This window comes from Hoplias malabaricus, chromosome 5 (assembly GCF_029633855.1).
Source record: "Hoplias malabaricus isolate fHopMal1 chromosome 5, fHopMal1.hap1, whole genome shotgun sequence".
Lineage (NCBI taxonomy): Eukaryota > Metazoa > Chordata > Actinopteri > Characiformes > Erythrinidae > Hoplias > Hoplias malabaricus.
In genome coordinates this window covers 57,310,420-57,317,497 of record NC_089804.1, presented here as the reverse complement: position 1 = coordinate 57,317,497, position 7,078 = coordinate 57,310,420, and the positions used below count along the sequence as shown (strand labels likewise).

At 45.2% G+C, this 7,078-nt stretch overlaps 1 long non-coding RNA gene across 1 annotated transcript; it reads right to left on the bottom strand.

The window, feature by feature from the left end:
• Positions 1–2,616: 2,616 nt before the first annotated feature.
• Positions 2,617–3,831, bottom strand: LOC136696082 (uncharacterized). Its single transcript, XR_010802565.1, has 3 exons — positions 3,662–3,831; positions 3,513–3,568; positions 2,617–2,633 (listed from the first exon to the last, which is right to left on the bottom strand). It is a non-coding gene; the product is annotated as an uncharacterized lncRNA (long non-coding RNA).
• Between the last annotated feature and the right edge of the window lie 3,247 nt (positions 3,832–7,078).

The window sequence follows — 7,078 nt, the reverse complement described above, 5'->3', positions numbered from 1 at the left end:
GAAGCCGAAGGGCCCTCGGTTCACTAGAAGAAGGGGGGGTAGGTGATCAAATATGGTACCTGTAGAGGAAAGAAGGGAACAGTTGGAATGAGATTGAGTATACTTACCGGTAAGATGAAATATATGTCGTGCGTATGTTTATTTTTAGGAATTAGATCTTAGGTATGAGGATAATGGAAATTAGTTTTAATGAGGTACTACCTGAGTGTGGAGAATGGATTGGCTCAGGTTAATTAAGGGGTGGGGCCGAAACCTATAAAGGGGAGAGAAGGAGAGCCATTAGGAAGAGCTGGAAAGAGCTGTCCTAGAGGGCTAGGCAAACCTTAATTTACTGATTGCTGTGAAGTCAGTGTGTGGTACTCCAAGAAAATAGGCCTATTGTTTTCTTTTTGTATGATCCTTTTTACTTATTTTCCTTTGTTATTTTTGTGTTTGGAGTAAATAAAATAAAGTAAAGCGCTTGTGGTGAAAATAATTTTGGAGTTTGGAGTGATCCTTGATTGGTGAACCCAGTTTCCTGTCCTTCCAATGAGTCCCGTGGGAACAGTTCTTTCACTATGTAACATATGGTGGCAGTACATCCTGCTGAGGAGAATTGAAGCTGAGGACTAGAAGACAAAGCCAAAAGAAACAGCGAGGATTTGTCACAAGACAAGCCAAAGGACTACTACATGCCTCCTAAAAAGACACCAGCAGTGCAGAGTACGCAGAAGAGGAATTTGAAAAGGATAATGAAGGAGAGGCGTGCCCTCCCCCAGACACAGCGTCTAGCAGCACCGCAGCGGCCATGGAACAAATGTGCAGTATGCTGCAAAACTTCATAACAGAACAATGGGGAAAAGATGATCTGCGACAAAGAGAAGCCGCAAGGCAAGAGCAGAGATTGCGCTCTTTGCAGCACCAATTCGGACTATTGCAGGAAGAAATGCAAAAAAGCCAAGCGGATAGAACACGCGAACAAGGTGAGGAAGAAAGGACGGAACATTTACAAAGACAGATAAAAAGAAATATTCAGCTTCCAAATGTAGAGCAACGACGAAACGAAGATTTCCAACAAACAGTGCAAAGTCCAGTTTACAATACTTTGCCAACACCAAGAATCGAACACTTTTAAACAATGTTCGAATGCATAGCTCAAGCAGCGAAATGGCCTGAAGAAAGCTGGTTGTTACATCTGGTTCCACTTTTAGAAGGAAAAGCCAGAGCGGCGTATGTATCCATGGATATCAAGGAAGTTGGTAATTATCAGAAGATCAAAGACGCCGTTTTAAAGAAATATGAGATAAATAAAGAAACCTATATACATAGGTTTAGAAGCAAAACAGTAAAAGAGGACGAGACACCGAGATAACTCTACACCTGGCTGAAGGGTTTATACAAAAGGTGGATGACGCCAAAAGAAAAAACAAAGGAACAAATCGGGGACACAATAATCCTGGAACAATACCTGAGTATGGTGAGTCCGGAGCTCAGAAGCTGGATTATTGAACGTAGCCCACCCTCAGCGGAGAAGGCAGTAGAATTATCAGAAGCATTTGTTGCCACTAGAAGAGCGGAAGAGTTCCGGTTAAACAAACCACATGACCTCAACGAGCCTGGTAAGTTTGGGAGTGGGAGGGATTATGGTCCTATGACACAGTATAGTAAAATAGCTGCTCAAGGGCATTGGAGTAACAGCAATGCAAGGGAGGGAACCTTTCAAAGCAGTAATCAACATCCACAAGAGAAAGTATTAAAATGCTTTAATTGTAATCAAGTTGGACATAAAATTAGTGCATGTCCTAAATTTGGGAACAGTAAGAGTCAACTGTGTTATATACCCAGAAAAGAGAATAGTCTAGAATCGTGGGATGACAGTGAGGAAAATGTCATATTAGTAAGAGTTAATAATAAGGAGTTTAAAGCTTTAATTGATACAGGAGCAAGTCAGACTCTCATGTCACTTAAATGTTTACCAGAAACATCCATCCATTATCTGTAACCGCTTATCCAAATTAGGGTCGCGGGGGGTCCAGAGCCTACCTGGAATCATTGGGCGCAAGGCGGGAATACACCCTGGAGGGGACGCCAGTCCTTCACAGGGCAACACAGACACACACACATTCATACCTACGGACACTTTCGAGTTACCAATCCACCTGCAACGTGTGTTTTTGGACTGTGGGAGGAAACCGGAGCACCCGGAGGAAACCCACGCGGACACGGGGAGAACACACCAACTCCTCACAGACAGTCACCCGGAGCGGGAATCGAACCCACAACCTCCAGGCCCCTGGAGCTGTGTGACTGCGACACTACCTGCTGCGCCACCGTGCCGCCCTTACCAGAAACAGAGTTAAATTATACAGGGAAATTGCAGGTGAACTGTATTCATGGGGATGAACAGGTCTACCCTACAGTTGAAGTCACCATAGAGATTAAAGGCCAGGTTTACTTGCTAAATTTCGGGTTGATGCAAAAATCGCCATATGCGGTTATACTAGGCCGAGATGTGCCTGTTTTAATAGATCTTTTAATTGCAGACCAGAACACACAGCAGAAGCAATGGTAACAACTAGACTTCAGACTATGAAAAAAAAATGCAGCTAAAGAAACAAAAGCAATATTAAAAGAATTACCTTATTGTGACGATTCTAAAAATAAGAAAACAAAAAGGGAAAAATGAAAAGACAAAAGTAAAGGAACTATAGTGGCGGAGCAATTAAACACACCAGAAATTGACATTGAAACACTCCCATATAATATAGAACAGTTACAAAGGCAGGATGAGTCACTTAAACCATTGTTTATAAAATACAAATTTGGTAATCTAGCAAAGGGTGGTGAGGGCCAGTTTGTCTTAAAACAAAACATTTTGTACAGAGTAAAAGGAGAGTTCGAACAGTTGGTGGTACCCTCTGGCCTAAAGCAAGAAATAATGAAAATAGGACACTCAGAACCATGGGCAGGCCATTTGGGCCATGCCAAAACGCTAAACAGAATAGCAAGCCGATTTTATTTGCCAAGGCAATATTTAGATGTAGTAGAATTTTGTAGAAACTGTCCAGAGTGCCAATTAACTGCACCTAAAACAAAATTAGACAAAGTACATTTGATACATCTGCCTATAGTGGATGTGCCATTTGAGCGAATTGCTATGGATATAGTAGGGCCTTTACCGAGGAGCCGGGGAGATAACCATTATATTTTGGTTTTATGCGATTATGCAATGAGATATCCAGAAGCTTTTGCTCTTAGGAAAGTTAAAACACGCCAGACAGTCAACGCATTGATACAGGTAATTTCAAGGGTTGGGGTACCTAGGGAAATACTGACTGATCAAGGCACAAATTTTACATCCAAGCAGTTGAAAGACATTTTAGATTTATTAGGCATAAAAGTTATCAGGACCACCCCTTACCACCCTCAAACTGATGGATTAGTTGAGCGGTTTAACAAAACCTTGAAAAGTATGCTCCGTAAGTTTGTTTTAGAGAACGGTGCAGACTGGGACACATGGCTTCCATACCTACTGTTTGCGTACAGAGAGGTGCCACAAGCATCCACGGGGTTCTCACCATTTCAGCTACTGTACGGAAGAGAAGTGATAGGGCTATTAGATGTATTGAAAGAAGCATGGGAAGGACATAATCAGAAACAACAAATCAATGTATTGTCCTACGTGTTAAAGATGAGGGAGAAGATGAAGAGGCTGACTGAGATGGTCCGTGAAAATATGGAGAAGGCCCAACGTAGACAGAAAGAATGGTATGATAAAGCAACAAGAGACAGAGAGTTAAAACCAGGGGAGAAAGCCCTTGTTTTACTGCCAACGTCAGATACCAGCATACTAGCCAAATGGCATGGGCCATATGAAGTACTCGAACGGATCAGGCAGACATCATATAAACTACTTCTCCCAGACAGAAAGAAAACAAAACAAGTCTTTCATATTAATATGCTGAGGGCATGGAGAGATGACAACAAGAACAGCACAGAACAGTTATGGGTAAGGGCAGTGGGAGAAGAAGAAGAAAATACAGTGCAGTATTTCCCTACAAGAAGAGAGGGCTGTCCATCACTCAACCTATCACACCTTAGCCCAGAACAGCAGACAGAACTGGAGAACGTCCTTCCACCTAACCTGTTCAGAGAAGAGCCAGGGAGAACAAACATCATATATTATAATATACGGCTGCTGAAACAGGATCCAATCCGACAGACAATTTGCAGGGTGCCAGCACGTCTGATTCCGGAACTAAAATAAGAGGTGGAGATGATGTTAAAGTTGGGGGTTATTGAACCCTCAAAGAGTGAATGGTGCAGTCCAGTTGTTCTGGTCCCAAAGAAGGATGGGGGTCTGCGATTTTGTGTTGACTTCTCCAAATTAAACTCAGTATCAGCTTTTGACCCTTACCCAATGCCTAGAACAGATGAGTTGATTGAAAGATTGGGAAAAGCAAAGTTTTTGACAACACTAGACCTATGTAAAGGGTACTGGCAGGTGCCATTAAGTACTTCAGCTAGAGAGTTGACAGCGTTCAGGGTGCCTAGTGGATTATATCATTTTAAAATGATGCCCTTTGGTCTCCATGGAGGAGCTGCGACCTTTCAAAGGTTGATGGATGGAGTATTAAAGGGAACAGATGGATTTGCAGCTGCTTATATAGATGATGTCATCATATATAGCACAACCTGGGAAGAACACCTACAGCATGTAACCAAATCTTGAGAAAAATCGCAGATGCTGGGCTGACGATCAACCCAGGTAAATGCAATTTGGCAAGAAACACAGTGTCGTACCTAGGCTATGTCCTGGGAGGAGGAGTAATTCACCCCCAGGTGGACAAAGTGGAGGCAGTCAAAAGATGTCCAGCACCAACAACAAAGAGGAGGGTGAGATCCTTCTTGGGAATGGTGGGCTGGTATAGGCGTTTCATCCCAAATTTTGCAGATAGAGCAGCAATATTGACAGACTTGGTGAAGAAAGACAAACCACAAAGGGTAAAATGGACAGATGAGTGCGATGCAGCTTTCAACGATCTAAAGGCATGCTTATGTTCAGAACCCATACTTACTAGCCCAGACTTTGATAAGCCATCCGTGGTGCAGACAGATGCATCCGGGCATGGATTAGGAGCAGTGCTTCTCCAAGAAGATGAAGGGGACTGGAAACCGGTTCTGTACATTAGCAGAAAGTTATTCCACGAGAGATTAATTACTCTACAATAGAGAAGGAAGCACTTGCTGTGAAGTGGGCATTGGACTCGCTCAAATACTATCTGTTGGGCACAGACTTTATTTTAGAGACGGATCATAGAGCTTTACAATGGATGCAACGTATGATTATGACTCGCTGATATTTTTCATTACAACCTTTTAAATTTCAGATCCGGTACCGAAAACGTTCTCAGAATATAATTGCGGACTTCCTCTGTTAAAGGGGGGGGGGGGGGTGATGAGGTGAAGGCCTGCCTCATCACTAAATCTGTAGCTCGTAGTAGACCATGTGTTAAAAATGTATATGTTTTAAAAGTGTTTACCTGTTTCTGCTTGTCCTTCAGGTAGCGTGGTTAGAGGAGGAGAGGTCCATCCAACTTTTTTTTTAGAAGCCGAAGGGCCCTCGGTTGACTAGAAGAAGGGGGGTGGGGGGGTAGGTGATCTAATATGGTACCTGTAGAGGAAAGAAGGGAACAGTGTGGAGAATGGATTGGCTCAGGTTAATTAAGGGGCGGGGCCGAAACCTATAAAGGGGAGAGAAGGAGAGTCATTAGGAAGAGCTGGAAAGAGCCGTCCTAGAGGGCTAGGCAAACCTTAATTTACTGATTGCTGTGAAGTCAGTGTGTGGTACTCCAAGAAAATAGGCCTATTGTTTTCTTTTTGTATGATCCTTTTTACTCCTCCTTGGATCACCACCTTAACGTGGTGGAGGGGTTTGCGTGCCTGCGTGAGCCTAGGAGCTATGCTGTCGGGGGCAATAGCCCCTGGTAGGGTCTCCAAAGGCAAATTGGTCCTAGGTGATGGGCCAGACAAAGAGTGATCCATAAAGACACGGATGAAAAAGAGAATAACGTGGACACAGCCTCCCTTGCCCGGAGCAGGGTTACCGGGGCTTCACCCTGGAGCCAGGCCTGGGGGAGGGGCTACTTGGCGAGCGCCTGGTGGCCGGATTTTCACCTATGGGGTCCGGCCGGGCTTAGCCCTAAGGAGATACATGGGTCCACTCTTCCATGGGCCCACCACCTGTGGGAGAGGTAGTAATCCGGGTCTGGTGCATTGTGGATCGGGTGGCGGTCGGGGTCGGGGGCCCTGGCGTTCTGATCCTCGGTTACTGAAACTGGCTTTTGGAACATGGAATGTAACCTCTCTGGTGGGAAAAGAGCCTGAGGTGGTGCGCGAGGTTGAGAGGTACCGGCTAGATATAGTTGGGCTCACCTCGACACACAGTATGAGCTCTGGAACCAATCTCCATGAGAGGGGCTGGATGCTCTTTCACTCTGGAGTTGCCCAGGGTGAGAGGCGTAAGGCAGGTGTGGGCTTACTCATAGCCCCCCGGCTTAGCGCCTGTACGTTGGGGTTTACCCCAGTGGACGAGAGAGTAAATTCCCTGCGCCTTCAGGTTGGGGAAAGGGGTCTGACTGTTGTTTGTGCTTATGCACCGAACAGCAGTTCAGAGTACCATGCCTTCTTGGGGACCCTAGAGGGAGTGCTGGAAAACACTCATTCTGGGGACTCCATTGTTCTGCTGGGGGACTTCAACGCTCACGTGGGTAATGACAGTGAGACCTGGAGGGGCGTGATTGGGAGGAACGGACCCGCTAATCTGAACCCGAGCAGTGTTCAGTTATTGGATTTCTGTGCTCGTCACAGTTTGTCCATTACGAAAACCATGTTCAAACATAAGGGTGTCCACAAGTACACCTGGCATCAGGACACCCTAGGCTGCATTTCGATGATCGACTTTAAAGTCGTATCATCTGACCTGCGGCCATATGTTCTGGACACTCGGGTGAAGAGAGGTGCTGAGCTGTCAACTGATCACCACCTTGTGGTGAGTTGGATCAGGTGGCAGGGGAGGATGCCGGACAGACCTGGCAGG